This window comes from Hyperolius riggenbachi, chromosome 11 (genome assembly GCF_040937935.1).
Source record: "Hyperolius riggenbachi isolate aHypRig1 chromosome 11, aHypRig1.pri, whole genome shotgun sequence".
Lineage (NCBI taxonomy): Eukaryota > Metazoa > Chordata > Amphibia > Anura > Hyperoliidae > Hyperolius > Hyperolius riggenbachi.
The window spans coordinates 230711014-230730918 of NC_090656.1; the positions used below are offsets into that span (position 1 = coordinate 230711014).

At 45.9% G+C, this 19905-nt stretch overlaps 1 protein-coding gene and 1 long non-coding RNA gene across 2 annotated transcripts in view; one reads left to right on the top strand and one right to left on the bottom strand.

Annotated features, from left to right (window-relative positions):
- The window catches only part of LOC137538602 (uncharacterized), a 33420-nt gene extending 24267 nt beyond the window's left edge, over window positions 1-9153 (bottom strand). The window contains exon 1 of the long non-coding RNA XR_011024846.1: window positions 9085-9153. This is a non-coding gene — a long non-coding RNA (uncharacterized lncRNA). The remainder of the gene's footprint in view (window positions 1-9084) is intronic.
- The window catches only part of TSPAN18 (tetraspanin 18), a 203859-nt gene that overhangs the window by 58160 nt on the left and 125794 nt on the right, over window positions 1-19905 (top strand). The window contains exon 2 of the mRNA XM_068260876.1: window positions 10915-11023. The gene's annotated coding sequence lies outside the window, so the exon portion shown is untranslated. The remainder of the gene's footprint in view (window positions 1-10914; window positions 11024-19905) is intronic.

The window sequence follows — 19905 nt, forward strand, 5'->3', positions numbered from 1 at the left end:
TAAAATATGACTATCGTTCCACATCTCTCGCTACTTCTCACCTGGGTATTCTTGGCTCTTCAAAGAATCGCCAAAGAAAATCCCCTCTAGCTTATGTCCTGCTTGGCTCACTGCCAAAAGGGGTAATCTCCGAAGGCTATTTTTAGTAGAGTGATGCGGTCATCGCAACGCTTTTTTACCGCCGGTTAGAAGTGTGAAACCGGCCTCTGAATAGGGGTGCTCAGTGAGCCTGAGAAGTTTGGCTTGCATGCAAATTTTCATGCAATTGGACCCAATTCAAAACGGGATACACTCTAAAGGCTCATACACACATCAGACTATAGTCTTTGGAAAATGAAAGATCACAGACCAATCTTATCACCCTTCATGTAGTATGAGAGCCATACTCTACACAGTCTTTTCTATGGAGCTGAACTCCACATCAGAAAAAAATCAGTATCTGCAAAAGATCTGTTCCTGCCAAAGATCCGTTCCTGCAAATTGCATTCATAGTCTATGAGATCTGCAGATCATCATACACACATGATTTAACTGACATTCATCTGCAGATCAGACAATCATCTGCAGATCTGAAAATCCATCCTGGTGGATCTGATCTGCAGATGAATGTCAGTTAAATCATGTGTGTATGATGATCTGCAGATCTCATAGACTATCATTGCAATTTGCAGGAATGGATTTTTGGCAGGAACAGATCTTTTGCAGAGACTGATCTTTTGTGTCTGTACAGCATCTGTGTGTGCAGCATCTTGCCAAGATTTCTGTCTGATGGGGAGTTCAGCTCCATAGAAAAGACTGTGTAGAGTATGGCTCTCATACTACATGGAAGGGGGTAAGATTGGTCTGTGATCTTTCATTTTCCAAAGACTATGGTCTGATGTGTGTATGGGGCCTAAATCCTCTGGAAGTGGGTTTGATTGTCCCAATTCCAAGCTGTTGACCATTTACTTGAATTTTGCATACAAGTCAGACTTATGAATAAGAGCTCATTAACCACCTACACTCTGAGCAGTGAGAACTCAAGGCTATGCGGATAAATCACATAATCAGAGGTTAAAGTTCAGATTTTTGTCATTTTTAAAAAATGATCATGATCATTTCGGGTGAAATTCTAGCATGTGGATGTTTTAGGTGAGGATGTGGGGTGTACGCAGTGGTGTAGCTATAGAGCTGTGGGCCCTGATGCAAGTCTTACAATGGGGCCCCCCAAGAACTCTATACATAACAATTGATACGGCGCACCAAAACCTGCCAATGGCAACTACAGTCAGGGCTGGCCCTAGACTTTTTGCCGCCTGAGGCAAATTTGTAAAAAATTGCCACCGCCGCCCCTCCCCCCCCCCCTCGGGGGGGGCGCGCTCTGGGGGGCCGCCGAGCTGGAGGGGTAGCTGGCAGGACGGGGGTATTGGGGCAGCGGCGGGGAGGGGGGTCGGACCCCCCCCCCCCTCCCTCGCCTGGGTCCCCCGTCCTCCGCTCCCCTCCAGCCTAAATAGACGCAGCCGTATGTGTAAGAGGCACGGGCGGGGAGGACACTCACCTCTTCCCAGCATGCGCTTCACTGACATCACTTCCTGAAGCGTTGCAGGAAGTGATGTCAGTGGAGCGCACGCTGGAGCGAGGAGGAGGTGAGTCTCTCCCCGCCCGTGCCTCTTACACATACGGCTGCGTCTATTTAGGCTGGAGGGGAGCGGAGGACGGGGGACCCGGGCGAGGGAGGGGGGGGTCCGACCCCCCTCCCCGCCGCTGCCCCAATACCCCTGTCCTGCCAGCTACCCCTCCAGCTCGGCGGGCCGGCTCCCCGCACCCACGGACGGGCGGGTGCCGCCCCTGGAAATTTGCCGCCTGAGGCAAAAGTTTCACCCCGCCTCATGAGCGGGCCGGCCCTGACTACAGTGTCAGAGGTGCAAGAAGGGGATGGGGAGGAGTTTGTTAATGATTACCACTATTCAAAGTATCTATAGAAGTGATTATTACCAGCACAGGACCAATAGAGAGCTAATACTGGAGTTGAGAGCCCAAGGGCCCCGGTGCGGTCGCAACCTCTGCATTCCCTATTGCTACGCCACTGGGTGTACGGGTGTCTCCCGATGCTGGCAGCCTCCGGAATGTTTGTCAGCTCTTGTCCAGCGCCCCCCCCCCTTCTTCTCCGTTGTACTTGCATGTTCTCCTCTCCGCTCTCCATAGAACAGAGTGAGCTGTTTGTGTCTGTTCAGTGATCAGAACTAATGAGGAACGACCGCTTCGGGTGACCATTCCCCAAACTCTGTCCACAGTTCGGTAGAAGGCGGCCTGATACGTTTTCTTTTTTGGTTCTTGAGCTGTACTCATGTGAAGTACAGCTGATGTCAGGAGAAAGACTCCCAATGTCAGGAGGAAGCCCTCATCTTGGACCATTCAAGCCACCCTATAGCTCCTTTTTGTGGCATCCGGCGATGTGGAAATCCAGAAAAAAATGGTGAAAAATGAGGACAACACAATCTCTTATACATAAAGGGAACCGGATCACTTTGGCTGCAGTAGTGTCTGAATCACACACCTGGAACAAGCATGCAGCAAGTCCAGTCAGACTTCAGTCAGAGCACCTGCTCTGCATGCTTGTTCAGGGGCTATGGCTAATAGCATTAGAATAGCATTAGAAGCAGAGGATCCGCAGGAGAGCCAGGCAATCTGCATTGTTATACATTCCTTTAAAAGGATACTGTAGGGGGTCGGGGGGAAAATGAGTTGAACTTACCCAGGGCTTCTAATGGTCCCCCACAGACATCCTGTGCCCGCACAGCCACTCCCCAATGCTCCGGCCCCGCCTCCCATTCACTTCTGGAATTTCAGACTTTAAAGTCTGAAAACAACTGCGCCTGCGTTGCCGTGTCCTCGATCCCGCTGATGTCACCAGGAGCGTACTGCGCAGGCCCACACCATACTGGGCTTGTGTTATACACTTCTGGTGACATCAGCGGGAACAAGGACACAGCAACGCAGGCACAGCGGTTTTCAGACTTTTAAGTCTGAAATTCTAGAAGTGAACCGGAGGCGGGGCCAGAGCATCGGTGAGTGGCTGCACGGGCACAGCATGTCTGCGGGGGACCATTAGAAGCCCCGGGTAAGTTCAACTCCTTTTCCTCTGACCCCCCCTACAGTATCCCTTTAAGCTAAGTACCCACGGAAAGATAGATCATGGAAGTCCGCTAACGAACGATCGTTCCACACCGGAAGCGATGTGATGCTAAAAATAATTGAATTTGGTTGATTCCAATGTAATCATGATGTTCTTTCAAATCGCACAATCGCCGCGGTTCGTCTGCCCTATTGTTTGAATTTCCGTTTAACGCTGGATACATATTTTGCGGCATGGACAAGCAAACTATAGAAGAATCTTGCCGTGGGTATGGTCCTTTACATTTTCATTTGTATCAGTGTTGTAGCGGATTCTAGTCTAATCCAGGCAGCACATAGTTTTGCGCTGTATGCCAGCATTTACATTTTTTTTTTTATATATAAAATAAATCTCCAGCATTTAAAATTATTTTAAGAAATGTCAGATGGACTAAAGAGACGTTCTTTGGCAGTTTTAGCCTCACACGGTGACATTTTAGCGAATGGAAATCGCCATGCATTAGTCTGCCCCCCAGATCCCCGCTACGGGAACATTGTGGGCCGAGAGGTTGTCTTCTCAGTAATTATAAGTGCGGCCCGTCAGAAGCGCTAATGCATTTCACAGTGTGCGTCTCTTATGACAACCAACAATTGTAGGGTTTGAGCATAAAAATGTACCGGGAATTTTAATAAGGTTATGAAATCAAAAATATATAGAGTTCCTGAAACCAAAAATAGTCTTATGTTTAATCCGTTATGCTGGGAATACACAATGAGATTTTTCAGCGGATTTACTGTCCGATCGATGTTCCGATCGTTTTTCTGATTGATTTCCATTCACTTTTATGAGAAAAATAATCGAAAATCGGATCGGACCTGTTCGAAATTATCTATCGAACCATCTATCTGCCAAAAAATCTCATGGTGTATTCCTAGCATAAAGGACCACTGTAACGAGAGGGATAAAGAGGCTGCCATATTTATTTCCTCAACAATACCAGTTGCCTGGCAGCCCTGCTGGTCTATATGGTTGCAGTAGTGTCTGAATCGCACCAGAAACAAGCATGCAGCTAGTCTTGTCAGATCTGACAATCTTGTCAGAAACACCTGATCTGCTGCATGCAGGGGCTGTGGCTAAAAGTATTAGGGCTCATTTCCACTATAGCGAATTCGCATGCGTTTTGCGCATGAAAATTCGCATAGCAATACAAGTGAATGGGACTGTTTCCACTTGTCAGGATTCCTTTGCGTTTTTCTGTGCAGAAAAAATTCGCATGGCAGAGCCATCAGAATTCGCATACCGCATACCGCTATGCGAATCGCATGCAATGTATTTAATTCGCATAGAAACAATGGAAAAGCACACCAGCACTGCCATGGTTAAATTCGCATACATCGTCATCCATGCGAATTCGCACGAAAATTCGTATAGACCCGCATGCGAAATTCGCATCCGCATGCGAATTTTTACCGCGGCGATTCGCACCGCACAAGTGGAAATGCAGCCTTAGAGGCAGAGGATCAGCAGGATAGCCAGGTCATTTGTATTGTTTAAATGGAAATAAAAAATATCCTTCTCGCTACAGTTGTCAATCAAAATTGCAAAAAAAATGACAAGGGGAGTCTCCAATAGTGAGAATCTAATCACAATAACAGGCATACCAACAAATGGTTCAACAATAAAGGCTTGTATTCTCTTTTTAGGCGACAATGCCAGCTTGTTTAGCTTTAGATTACCCTTAGATTACCCTTCTTCAGGCCTTATAATAGAATATACCGGTAGTTCTGAAAAGCAGAACATACTGGTATATAAATAAGAAATAAATGAGTAGGGAACATCTGGGCAAAATAAACAGATGAACCACCACCCCTAAATGCAAGCAGCAACAGGATCAAAGGTGCTACGACCTGTCCAAACAGCGGATGATCACCGTACTTTAGAATTCAGCTGACAGCTCAAATTACACTAGCTCATTACTTGCTGAGAAGCAAGAATTAAGGTGCGTACACATGTCTGATATTTCTGAACGACTTGTCGTTTGAACAGCAGTTTGGTGTGTGTACAAATGATCGTTAGACTGATGGCAGCAGTTTTGACTATGGCCTCTTGCACACTACATGCGATTCCGATTCCAAATTCGATTTTTAATCGTTACTGCATGCTGCGTTTTTCTTTTGATAGCATCCAGGGAAAATCGGAATCGCAAATTGGAATCACAACTCGGATTTGCAGTGTGCAGGGAGCCTAAAGGTCCTTACACACTCCGGACTGGAGGCAACGACGGGTCCGTCGTCACCTCCCGTTGGGTGGGCGTTCCAGCGACAGTCCGGCGTGTGTACAGTCTGTCTGCGGGCGGATCGGTCAGAAACAGCCGTATCAGTCCGCCGACAGTCTATACACACGCCGGACTGTTGTTGGAACGCCCACCCAGCGGGAGGTGACGACGGACCCGTCGTTGCCTCCAGTCTGGCGTGTGTACGGACCTTAACTGTGGTTCAAACAACAGTTAGGTCCATACATGCGTACAAACGACTTGTTGTTTGAAAGTCTATATGTGTCAAACTAATAGACTTTTAAACAACAAGTCGTTTGATCAGTCATTTGATCTAGTCTATTGTTCAGTCCATTGACCAGTCAAACGACATGTAAATTAGCTGTAATTAGCATTTCAAACATTTTGTCGTCGTGTGTACAAGGAGTCTGAACGACGTTTTGAGTGACAAGTCGTTCAAACATCGGGTTTGAACGACAGTTGGGCATAAAATCAGACGTGTGTATGCACCTTGAGACACTGTTCTCTATAAATGCACACAGGGTGGATTTCTGTGTTTTACTTGTCTCATGTGCAAGAGTTCAAGTCCGCTTTAAGGAACACAAATGTCACAAACTGCTTACATTTTGAGGAAATCTTTTCAGGCCATTAGAGGGAAGGGCCAATCAGTTTTGATGGATTCCCGCAGGGATTGGAAACAATTGATCATCCCTGGGATTGCATCATTAATGGCCATTGGCCCCCTTTATTGTTCTTGCTTTCTGCACCCAAATCTCTGTTTGGGACACATTTTATGTAACCCCATCCCCCACCCCCTTCAAAAAAATACAATAAATTGCGTTCACAATCACAGTCAGACCGTTATCTGGCAAAAAAGTTGGTTTAGTAGGTTTAGTTGTTAGTTTAATACAGCGAGTGGTCTTCTTTGTAAATGAGGTCCTACATTACTTGACTTGGCAGCCAATCGACCATCCAGTTTGATAATTATCGAATCGGATGAAAATCAGTGCCACCAAGATCATGCCCGATCGACCACGCGACCAATTTTGGGCCGAAATTAGTTGCATGTATCGATAGTACAAGCTGCAAGATATAAGACCATCGTGGTGGACCATCAGGTGAACAGCGGTAAAGGCGAGCGATGAACATGACGAAACCCCCGACAATGTTTCCCCCATTCAGGCGTTTATTTATAAATTAACTGTTCTTTGTCGCCCACCACGCGGTGCCCATCTGTGCCCATTTTACAATAATTGTGTATAAATGATTTAGTCAGTGTTGGCCGTTGTAAAATGTTTCCTCTCCCTGATTTACATTCTGACATTTATCACATGGCGACATTTTTACTGCTGGCAGGTAATGTCAGTGGAAGGAGATGCTGCTTGCTTTTTTGGCAGTTGGAAACAGCTGTAAGCAGCTGTTATTTCCCACAATGCAATGAGGTTCACAGACGGGAAACTGTCAGAACCATGGTCCTGACATCACACTGTGGGAGGGTTTTCACCACAATATCAGCCATACAGACCCCCCTGATGATCCGTTTGTGAAAAGGAATAGATTCCTCATGTAAAAGGGGGTATCAGCTACTAATCGGGATGAAGTTCAATTCTTGGTCACGATTTCTCTTTAACTTGTCGGAGCAAGTCTTGCTTCCCCTTTTATGCTCAGAGAATCCCCCCTATCTCTCCTGAATGCAGTGATTGCGGCTTCTGGCTGTTACAGGTGTTTTTGAGCCAGGCCTGTTGCTCGGAACGTTTTGTTTTCTTGTCACTTTGGCATTTACGTGAAAAGCAGCTATTAAACGCCTGAATGATGAGAAGCGTTCACGGCCAAGTCGAGCTGATGAAGTTCCGCACTGAGCCAAGGTGAAGGCTCAGGAACAGAGCTGGTAGCGTCTGCCAAGCAAGCGGCGGCTCAGGTGGCGGAGATAGATTGACTGGCACACCTGGAGAGTAATGTTCCGGCCCCGCTGGGCTCTCATCTCTCTTCCTCGCCTGAGTGCGGCCTTCCTGGTTGTTGCCACGACGGTGATGGGCAGCTCTGCTGGCTTTCATGTCGGTGGGGGGCTCCTCAGGGCTCAGTGGCAACTCTACAGGATGCCCCCGCCCACCGCGCGGATTGTTACACAAACATCAAAGCGAAGGATGAGGCCGCTGGTGGCTGCAGTAATGAACTCACAACTGGGATTTGTAGGCATGAATAAAATGAATCTACTGTGTTTTATGTAATGCCATCCATCCGACTTAGGAAGTCAGAAAAGTGGGTTGGTGACCTGGTAAAAAAATATCTCAGGGGTACAGAGAGCTTTGGCAGCACAGCGGTGTAGTGGTTAGCGCTTTCGCCTTGCAGCACTGAGTCTCTTGTTCGAATCCCTATCTGCATAAAGTTCTCCTCGTGTCTGTGTAAGTTTCCTCCGGGCACTCTGGTTTCCTCCCACACCCCAAAAACATACATAAGTTAATTGGCTTCCCCCTAAAAAAATTTCTCTAGATTGCGATACATACACTACACAATACATACATAGACGTGTGACTATGGTAGGGATTACACTGTGAGCCCCTCTGAGGGACAGTAAGGCTTTGTTCACATCTAAAATCGTTAGCGTTTTGCGAATTTTGTGAGTGATAGTTTTTTCCCCTCCCTAGCGCTTACCTTGGCGCTACGATTTTTTGTAAAGGGTGTTTTTTTTTTTGTTTTTTTTTACTTCCTCTCGCAAGTCAGGAAGTGAACTATTTGACTCGAAAAAGAATAAATACAATATATTTATTACCGCACAAAGCGATTTTGTGGGCATTTTGCGCTTTTCCTATACCTTCTATTATAGCAAAATCACCTTAAAAATGGTACAGGCAGCGCTTTGCTGTGCGGAAAGATGACGAAACGGAAATATGAACTATCCCATAAGGATTTATTGCACTAGCGATTTTAGGGCGCGTTTTTTTTTCCACCCTAGGGTGAACGTACCCTTAAAGTGTACCTAACATGAATCCAAAGTAAAAATTCATATATACCTGGGGTTTCCTCCAGCCCCCTACAGCCTGATAGCTCCCTCACCGTTCTCCTCCCCCTCCTGGATCCTCCCGGTAACTTTGGCCGGTCGGTACAGGTGCAGTGTAGCCGCGTGCGCTTCCCTTTCGTGCTGCCTCAGCAGGGAGCGCAGTAGTACAGTAAGCCGAAGTTACCTGGAGACATAGCGGAGGAACAGTGGTGTAGCTAAGGAGCAATGGGCCCCGATGCACGTTTTACATTGGGCCCCTCCCAAGCACTCTATACATAACAGTTGATACGGCGCACCAAAACCTGCCAATGGCAACTACAGTGTCAGAGGTGCAAGAAGGGGATGGGGAGCAGCTTGTTAATGATTATCACAAGTCAAAGCATCTATAGAAGTGATTATTACCAGCACAGGACCAATAGAGAGCTAATACTGTAGTTGAGGGAGGGCCCTGCGGGGCCCCTCTGGCCCAAGGGCCCCGATGCGGTCACTACCTCTGCAACCCCTATTGCTACACCCTTGTGGTGGAACAAGGCAACAGAGGAGGACAGCGAGGGACATATCAGGGCGAAGGGGGCTGGAGGAAGCCCCAGGTATGTATATAAAACTTTCCTTTTCATTCATCTCCGGTTTCCTTTAAGTCACAAGACAATATACTCTGTACAGCGCTGCAGAAGATGTCGGTGCTATATAAATACTATATATTAATAATCATCATCATACCTTTGCAGTAAATGATGGCTGCCGTATTTATTTCCTTTTAAAGCGGACTTGAACTTTCCTCTCTGCTCTAAAAGACACACAACAGCATAATGACTTTTAAGAAAAACATTTCTTTGTTACAGCTGATAACAAATCCTGCAATCAATCTGCAGTGTGTCTACATCCTGCTTTCATGGAAGCAGACATAGGGCTTCATTCACAAAGCGGTGCTAACTGTTAGCACGGCTGTGAAAACACCCTTAGCACGTCTAAACGAGCTTTTCGCGCGTAAAACTTTACGCACGCACTTCACAGAGCGCAGGGCGCTCCGCGCAAAGTGCCCATTAAAGCCTATGGGACTTAGCGCGCGCATAGGAGTTTGCGCGCGGTACTTAGCGCGCGATCTGATTGAGAAATCCGGCGCTAACCTACTTAGCACCCTGGTTAGCGCGCCTAATGACTTTAGACGTGCTAAGTAGGTTAGCACCGCATAGTGAATCAAGCCCAAAGTGTTAACATGCTGTGTTTACATATTAGCTGTGTCTGCCGAATTTCTCTGCTGACATAACTGAGAGCTCAAATTACACTTGTGATTACTTAAAAACGAGGGGGAATTAGACTGGCTCTTTTCTCTAAAAACACACAGGATGCATTTCTCTCTGTTTCCCTTATGTCCCTGTGTTCAGGTCCACTTCAAACACCAGTTGCCTCGCTGTCCTGCTGATCTTTCATGCACCAGTAGCATCTGAATCACACACATGTAACTAGCATGCAGCTAATCCAGCCACACGTCAGTCAGAGCACCTGATCTGCATGCTTGGTCAGGGGCTATGACTAAAGGTATTAGTTGTAGTTTTACTTTTTGGCCACAAGATGGCAGCCATGAGTTTGTTTACATGGCGTCACTCTAAGCGTAACACACGCTTAGAGCGATGCATGGGGTACGTTAAAGCCAGAAAAAGCGAAGCTTCCGAGAGAAGCTGTCGCTTTTTCAGCGGGGGAGAGGAATCAGTGATCGGGCACCATAGCCCTATACACTGATTGCCTGGCTAACGAACCGCGGGCCGGGAGCGCGCGTGCACGCGCTCGATCGGCCGCGAGAGCGCGCGTGGTTCCTGGACGTAGTTTCTACGTCCAGGAACCAAAATAGGTTAATGTCAGAAACACCTCATATGCTGCATGCTTGTTCAGGGGCTATGACCAGAAGTATTAGAGGCAGAGGATCAGCAGGACAGCCAGGGAAGGTGCATTATTTAAAAGTAAACAAGCATGTCAGCCTCCATATACCTCTCACCTTGGGTTCCCTTTGAGTATATGGTTGTCCCGCAGTTTAGAGAACTGATTGGCGCACCCTACGGAGGGAATTCGCCTCTCGTTTCGCTCTGCGCGATATATGGCCGAGGGCGTCGTGTCCGATGAACAACACGTCATTTAGGCCCATCTCTAAAACTAATGAACGTAGCAAAAGAAATAACAGGATGTTCCCGAAGCAAACCAAGCTCTCCGCAATTAAATGATTCATTGAATTTCAATATCAATTCTGCCTGTTCGGCGGTGTAATACAAAGCGGACGCGCTGCCCCCGGCCCGTCCCTACCTCTGATTTCACCCAACGCCGCGTCCTTGGGATAAGATAGTGCCAATTAAAACCGCTTAATGAGGCCTTCATGCAAATGAAGCGCCATGAATATGTATGAGACGCACGCTGCTCCACTGTTGCCCTCATTTAAATAATCTTATTGTGGCGCGATTGGAGGTTTTTTAAGGCTTTGAAATGGGCTCCGTCGCACGAGAACGCGGTGTTTATTATATTATTTATACTAATTCATCTTTTCTTCTTTTCGCTCTGCAGGCGCAGAAGCGGAGACGTCCGGAGGATTCACACAGCCGCGCTCTGCTCTTCCGAAGGGGCGAGACCGCAGGACGATCGCACCCGCCGGACGGAGGAGACCCTCGGAGGAGTAAGTGACACTGAGCCGGATGTTACGTAGCTGTGTAAGGTCTCGTTTACGTCATCAAGACGCAGATCGATCGGAATGCAACGCGCTCAATCGCACGCCATCCGCGCCGCCATGCGTTGTGCTGCTGATGAAAGCTGCACTTTGCTGAAAGATGCGTGCAGCAGTGCGATAGCGCGTGTAGTCTGAACATCAGCCAGTCTACACACTTCTGATGTTCCTGCATGTCACACCCTATACGTGTTACTGAAATGCGCACAGGAACATGTGTTGTGTGAACAAGGCCTATGAGTTGCCGCTTCATACAGTTATTTTTGCTGCTGTTGTTTATAGAGTTTTTCAGCACCTCTTACATTTTTTTTCCTCTTCCTCCTTTTCTTTTTCTTTATCGTACTTTATTTTTCTAGTGATGTTAATGTTTAGAAAGCTTTGCAAGAAATTTACGTAGATTAGACATTAATGCGGACCTGAACTCAGAACTTCCTCTCTGCTGTAAAAAGATAAGCCACAGTGTAAAAAAACTTTAAAGAAAAACATTTCTTTGCTACAGCTGATACAAAGCCTGCAATAAATCTGAAGCGGGTCTACCTCCTGTTCTTATGGAAGCAGACATAGGGTTAACATCCTGTGTTTCCGAATTGGCTGCTTTGCCGAGGGAGCCAGCTGACACAACTGAGAGATCAAATTACAGTTGTGATTGGTCACAGATGAGGGGGCATTAGACAGGCTAAACTCTCTAAACACATACAGGGATGATTCATCTAGGTTTTCCTTCTGCCCTATGCAAGAGTTCAGGTCCACTTTAAATGGAACCTAAACTGAGAAGGATGTGGATTTTTAATTTTAAAATAATACCAGTTGCTGGACTCTCCTGCTGATCCTGTGTCTCTAAGGGCTCGTTTCCACTATCGCGAATCTGCATGCGTCCAACGCATGCAGATTCGCACATGTAATGCAAGTGAATGGACCTGTTTCCACTGTAGCGTTTGCGTGGTGCGTTTTTATGAGCGGTGAAAAAACGCACAAAAGAGCCAACGAATTCGCCTGCTAGTGGAATGCATGCGAATCGCCGCTAATGTATTTAATAGGGAAATTGCATGCGTTTTTTTGCGTTATTTTACGCGATTACGCATGCGATTCCGCATAGGAACCAATGTAAATTAACACAGGCAGTGACATGGTTAAAAACGCACATAGCCTAACCTATGCGAAATCGCATGCGTAATCTCGTAAAATAACGCGTAAAAAAACGCACCTGCATGCGATTTCTTCTGCGGTGGAATCCAGGCGATTCCGCACCGCTACAGTGGAAACAAGCCCTTATACTTTTAGCCACAGCCCCTGAATAAGCATAGAGATCAGGTGCTCTGACTGAAATCAGTCTGGATTAGCTGCATTCTTGTTTCAGGTGTGTGATTCAGCCACTACTGCAGCCAAAGAGATCAGCAGGGCTGCCAGGCAACTGGTATTGTTTAAAAGGAAATCATCCTTATCCCTCTCAGTTAATGTGAACTTCCGGACTAAAAATCTACTCAGCAGAACTGGAAAAGGCTTGGTGTTTATTTAAGCATCACACAGCATCAGAACTTTGTTTTTCTTACCAAAGCATCATTTTTAGCTGCATTTTTAGCTAAGCTCCACTAATCAAAGAAAACTGCCCGAACTTTTTCCCCCTGATGCTGTGCAAAGCATGATGGGATTTCCTATGTTATTCACGTTGCCTAGCAATTGGGAGGGGTGATCAGCAAACAGGACAGTTGGAACTGTGTCTCATGCTCCGTCACCTCCTTTCAACCAAAAAGATGGCTGCCCTCATGAAATCAAACATTTGCCTGTTCTTTTAAAACAGGGTGGGTAAGAGATTATATTACCTATCTATTTTAATTAACACAACTAATGTAACTTAATGACAGTATGTTTGTTTAGGCTGAAGTTCCTCTTTAAGGTTCCCTTAAAGAAGGCAAAATTCTGATTCTGATAAGAGGCTGTTGATATTTGAGCATGGCCACACTGAATGTGGTGTCATCCCATTTCTATAGTTTGGAGTCAACCTTTAAGAGCAGAGACCGCCCACTTCCACATAAGGAGGCGGGCCTCTAATCGGCCACACAAAAGCTGTCAGTGTGAACAGAGTATGTAAAGGTATGACTATGTCAGGTCGCAAGCCGGAACTCAGCGCGAACACCGAGGTGCCTATCTCCCCGAACAGACGGGTGATCTTGCCAGAGTTTTCCCCATCCCAGACGTCTTGCGCTTCTTGTTTCTTCTCCTGCGTTTTTTTTTCATCCTCCGCGAAATGACAGTTCCCAGCCACGGGGGAACGCCACTTATTACGATTTCACAATTCGCCAAAGCATCAAGGCTGCGTTAATTAGCAAAAACTGGGACTCGTGAATATTTATAGTCTGTTTCCGTGCCTGGCTCTGGCCTCCCCCGCCGCACACAAATAATTACTGCCGATCTCTTCCAGCCCGAGGCGAGATTACCTCCGACAGAGCAGCTCCGCAACTTTGCCTAGCAACAGGTCCGTGGCTCGGCATGTTGGGTATAACTTACCATTTATACTTTGTGGGTTATTATTATTATTGAAGGATGCTTGTTACTTTTTTGTAGCTTTTGTATAAAGGTCAGTAACACAGTGCTGCCCATAATTATTCATACCCCTGGCAAATTTTGACTAACTTTTAATCAACCAGCAAGTAATTTTTTGACAGGAAATGACAGAGGTGTCTCCCAAAAGATAATAAGACGATGTACAAGAGGCATTATTGTGTGGGGAAAAAAAACTCAGCTTTTATTTACATTTGAGCAAAAAGTGTCCAGTCCAAAAATATTAATAACTTTCAAAAACTGTCAGTCTGTGGGAAAAAGTTCTATACTATTCCAAATAGTCCAAGCTGTTCTAAAGCATCCTAATTACCCTAATTCATTGAGAACAGCTAGTATAATCAACTCAACAGGTGAAAAACCGCAGCTCTCTGCAGTTGGTTTGTGGACAGCCATGGCTAAGGGCCCGTTTCCACTACAGCGAATCTGCATGCGTTTTCTGCATGCAGATTTGCAAAACGCATTGCAGTAAATAGGCCAGTTACCAATTGTGCGGGATTCTGTGCAATTTGTCGTACAGAAAAAATCTGCACGGCAGACCCATCAAAATTCGCACGCCGCACACCCGCATGCGATTCATCGGTAATGTAGCTAAATAGGAAAACCGCAAGCGTTTTAGTCTTGCGGTTTTCCTGGAGTTTCCACGTGCTTTTCCGCTTAAAAACCCATGTCAATGCTTGCCGGCATTGACCTAGTTAAAATCGTGTTGCGCAAACCATGAGCGATTCCGTGTGAAAATCCGCATAGAAACGCCAACGAAACCGCAACTGCATGCGGATTCGTTGCCGCGATTTTCCCGTTTAAATCGCGCCGCACAAGTGGAAACGTACCCTGAGACAAAGGAGCTCAGTGAGGGCCTGTGGTTACGAATTGTGGCTGCTCACAAGTCAGGAAAGGGCTACAAGCCCCCCCCCCCCCCCCCCCCCCCCATATGCAGAACAGTGTCTTTTACCTTCTCCAGTGGTTCCCGTTGGTATTATAATTGGATATTAAGCACACTTGACATTTGTTTGATGAAGCGGATATGTGGTGTTTACACATCTGGCCTGTAGATGTCACTGTTTTACTTGTATTGCTGGATAAGATTATCTGGACTGTAGTGGGTGGTTGGTTCCTGTTCTGCCCTGGCTAGGAACGTGGAGTGAAGACACTGTTTTCTGTAGAGAGTCGACGAATTCTTTGAATAGATCTAGTTTTAGCTCTACTGCCTCTGTTACTACAGAACACAACAGGTCCGCTTCACAGTCTTCAGCAGCCGCCCACTGTACTGCTAACTCCGTGCGGCTCCCGGTATCCTCATGTCACATTTCGCAATCGAGAGCTACATGGGGGGGGGGGGTTACGGTACAGCAGACGGCTGCTGACAACTGGGGATTGTTTACATTATGCATTCCATTCCACAATAGAGGAGTTCTTAGCTCCACCCCATTGTCTGCCATTTGACACCCTCCCAATTTTACAGGGATTCTTTCAACACCCCTAACACCATGTGACCATGTGCCCTCTCTCAGAATCACTGCAGTGGGTGGTATGGAATAGCCTTGCTGCAGACTATGTACAGTAGCACACATTGGGTGAAGGGGTGGGGGGGAACATTTAAAGGGCACCTCCAATAACCGGAATAGGGAAGCATGCAATACTCCCTTGCAGTGATCTGCAGAAATGATGCACTTTTTTGGCGATCAGCTGGTCTCCACCTATTATAAATAGGCCCCTGTGTCTTTGCTGATCCATCCTGCTCTGCCACTAATCACCACTAGGGGAGCTGTTTTTTCTTCTTCTCACTTTTGCTCGTGTGCCAGAGAAGGGGCGGTGCTGCATGCACCAATCAACCAATCAGATTTTTGCTTTCCTCTTTTGATCTGTCTACAGAAAAAATACTTTTCCAACCTAATTAATTGTAAAGAGGGTCTATTATTCTAAATAACGCATGGAATGTCTATCCTTCTTGAGGCCCGAGCAGTGACCTCTTCCTGCATGATCCAGTCACCATTTTATTTCCCCCTTTAAATGGGATTCCTGTATGTCAGACTGCGAGTTATAAATGGACTCAGCGGCTGACTTTACATCTCAGTTTATTTATGAAGTCTTAGTCTAGTTTATTTATATTTTTGGTACAGGCATAACACACATCGGAGGTCAGAGGTCCTGCAAACAGATTCATGTCCTCCGGATAATCCAGTAGCCAGGCAGGATGAGGAATGAATGTCTGCAGAATGTACAGGATCAGAGGCGGCTCTGCTGGGGTCGTATGGGGGGGAGATTACCCCGTGACCCCACAAGTAAACACTTTACAGGAACACTAACGCTAACATTTGTAAAACGTATAATACCGCTATACTTATAAGAAAACCATTTCTCCCAGAGTAAAAAGCACTACAGTATAATCTTGTTATAATAAACTCTGGTATACGGCAGTAAACATTTAGGTGTGGTTAAAGAGAAATCGTGACCAAGAATTGAGCTCCATCCCAATCAGTAGCTGATACCCCCTTTCCCATGAGAAATCAATTTCTTTTCTCAAACAGATCATCAGGGGGCGCTGTATGGCTGATATTGTGGTGAAACCCCTCCCACAGTGTGATGTCAGCGCCTCACAGCTCTGTGGTCCTGACATCACACACTGTGGGAGCCTTGTTGCATTGTGGGAAATAACAGCTGTTTCCAACTGCCCAAAAAAAAGCAAGCAGCATCTCCTTCCAGTGACATCACCTGCCAGCAGTAAAAATGTCACCATGTGATAAATATCAGAATGTAAGGGCTAGTTCACTCTGGGCGCTTTGGCAGCGTTTTTGCTGATCACTGGCGATCAGCAAAAAGCTGCTTTTTACTGTACAGGAAAGCAATTTAGAAGTGATTGCGTTTTGTGATTTTATAACCTTGAAATGCAATCGCTCCAAAATCACTCCAAAAATGCTGCATGCACGATCTGCAAATCACCAATCACTGGCGATTGCTACAGTGTGAACGCTACCATTGACTTGCATTAGCAGCAGAGCTTTGCTGGTCGCCAGTGATCAGCAAATCGATGAAAAATCACCCAGTGTGAGCTAGCCCTAAATCAGGGGGAGGAAAGATTTTACAATGAGCAAACACTGACTAAATCATTTATACATAATTGTAAAAATTAAGCACTTTTTTATTACATTATTTTCACTGGAGTTCCTCTTTAACTACCGCTTCAGGTCCTGGACAATCTCCATTATAAGTCTATGGAAGCAATGCCTGGTTTTAGGGCTGGATTTACCATAAGGCACCTGTCTACAGGCGCCTTGTGTGGCAGAGGCGGCTCACCTTCCTCCCCAAATTCTCATTCTCTCAGCAGAGCCGGAGGGCGATGTCTCTCACCAGCCGGCTCCAGTCCGGCAGCCACAGGCATGTAGTGAGGGACGGAGACCCCAGGCTTAAAGCGAAACCTCCGGATTAAAAATCTACTCAGCAGAACTGAAAAGGCTTTGTGTTTCTTTAACAGTTTCACAGCAACAGAACTTTGTTTTTCTTACCAAAGCATCATTTTTAGCTGCATTTTTAGCCAAGCTCCACCCATCAGAGAAAACTGCCTGGGCTTTTTTTCCCTGATGCTGTGCAAAGCATGATGGGATTTCCTATTTTGTTCACGTTGCCTAGCAACTGGGAGGGGTGATCAGCACACAGGACAGTTGGAACTGTGTCTCATGCTCCCTGTCACCTCCTTTCAACCAAAAATATGGCTGCCCCCATGAAATCAAACATTTGCCTGTTCTTTTAAAACAGGGTGGGTAAAGGTTCGTATACACGTCCGATAAAGATCGTTCGTTACGAACGATTCGTGACGTTTACACGATATTCAAATTAGACCGAAAAGATCGTTCGTAATGAACGATTGTGTACACACGTGAACGATATAAGTATAAAGTACTGAACGACGAACGATTAAAAAATGCGTGCGCAAACGGAAGTGACGTTATGACAGGCAATAAGAACATGCGTTATCGGACGATCTTTGTACACACTGCAACGATTGAACGATTATCTTTCGAAAAAATCCGCCGGGTTGGATCGGTCCGATTGAACGATAACGATCGTTATCGTTCACAAAAACGATCGTTCACACTTTTTGAACGCACGATTATCGTTCCGATTGTCGTTATCGTTCGTTTTTGAACGATCGTTATCGTACGTGTGTACTCAGCTTAAGAGATTATATTGCCTATCTATTTTAATTAACATAACTAATGTAACTTAATGACAGTATGTTTGTTTAGGCTGAAGTTCCTCTTTAAGCATTGTCTCCTGTAAAAGTGAGAGTAGTGGGGTGAGTATTGCATGCTCCTCCCTCAGCGCAGATTAGCTGTGCATCTGGCCACACACCTTGCCATTGCCCGCCTGCTCTTCTCATCTTGGTGGGGGATAGGCTTGAGGTAATGTAAGGTGGTTACTTAGTTGTGTGTAGCCCCGTTCCTGATTGTGTGCAGCCTGTTTTGTAAGATAACTAGGGCCATATACAGGGGGTTGCAAAAGTATTCGGCCCCCTTGAAGTTTTCCACATTTTGTCACATTACTGCCACAAACATGAATCAATTTTATTGGAATTCCACGTGAAAGACCAACACAAAGTGGTGTACATGTGAGAAGTGGAACGAAAATCATACATCATTCCAAACATTTTCTACAAATAAATAACTGCAAAGTGGGGTGTGCGTAATTATTCAGCCCCCTGAGTCAATACTTTGTAGAAGCACCTTTTGCTGCAATTACAGCTGCCAGTCTTTTAGGGTATGTCTCTACCAGCTTTGCACATCTAGAGACTGAAATCCTTGCCCATTCTTCTTTGCAAAACAGCTCCAGCTCAGTCAGATTAGATGGACAGCGTTTGTGAACAGCAGTTTTCAGATCTTGCCACAAATTCTCGATTGGATTTAGATCTGGACTTTAACTGGGCCATTCTAACACATAGATATGTTTTGTTTTAAACCATTCCATTGTTGCCCTGGCTTTATGTTTAGGGTCATTGTCCTGCTGGAAGGTGAACCTCCGCCCCAGTCTCAAGTCTTTTGCAGACTCCAAGAGGTTTTCTTCCAAGATTGCCCTGTATTTGGCTCCATCCATCTTCCCATCAACTCTGACCAGCTTCCCTGCCCCTGCTGAAGAGAAGCACCCCCTGAGCATGATGCTGCCACCGCCATATTTGACAGTGAGGATGGTGTGTTCAGAGTGATGTGCAGTGTTAGTTTTCTGCCACACATAGCGTTTTGCATTTTGGCCAAAAAGTTCAATTTTGGTCTCATCTGACCAGAGCACCTTCTTCCACATGGTTGCTGTGTCCCCCACATGGCTTGTGGCAAACTGCAAATGGGACTTCTTATGCTTTTCTGTGAACAATGGCTTTCTTTTTGCCACTCTTCCATAAAGGCCAACTTTGTACAGTGCATGACTAATAGTTGTCCTATGGACAGATTCCCCCCACCTGAGCTGTAGATCTCTGCAGCTCGTCCAGAGTCACCATGGGCCTCTTGACTGCATTTCTGATCTCTGATCTCCTTGTTCGGCCTGTGAGTTTAAATGGACGGCCTTGTCTTGGTAGGTTTACAGTTGTGCCATACTCCTTCCATTTCTGAATGATCACTTGAACGGTGCTCCGTGGGATGTTCAAGGCTTTGGAAATCTTTTTGTAGCCTAAGCCTGCTTTAAACTTCTCAATAACTTTATCCCTGACCTGTCTGGTGTGTTCTTTAGACTTCATGGTGTTGTGGCTCCCAAGATTCTCTTAGGCAACCTCTGAGGCCGTCACAGAGCAGCTGTATTTGTACTGACATTAGATTACACACAGGTGCACTCTATTTAGTCATTAGCACTCATCAGGCAATGTCTATGGGCAACTGACTGCACTCAGACCAAAGGGGGCTAAATAATTACGCACACCTCACTTTTCAGTTATTTATTTTTAAAAAATGTTTGGAATCATGTATGGTTTTCGTTCCACTTCTCAGGTGTACACCACTTTGTGTTGGTCTTTCATGTGAAATTCCAATAAAAATTGATCCATGTTTGTGGCAGTAATGTGACAAAATGTGGAAAACTTCAAGGGGGGCGAATACTTTTGCAAGCCACTGTGTGTGTGTATATATATGTAATTTTTATTTTTTTTATTATTAAAGTAGAGGGTGCCTTATCCAAGAATTTTCTGGGCTGGTCCACTCTTTGAATTACTCTGCTGCTAGGTTCATATACATTTAGCTCTTTATGTGATATAAGAAGATAAGGGCCAGGATTATAGGTGTGGCCTGTGTTGAGGGGCC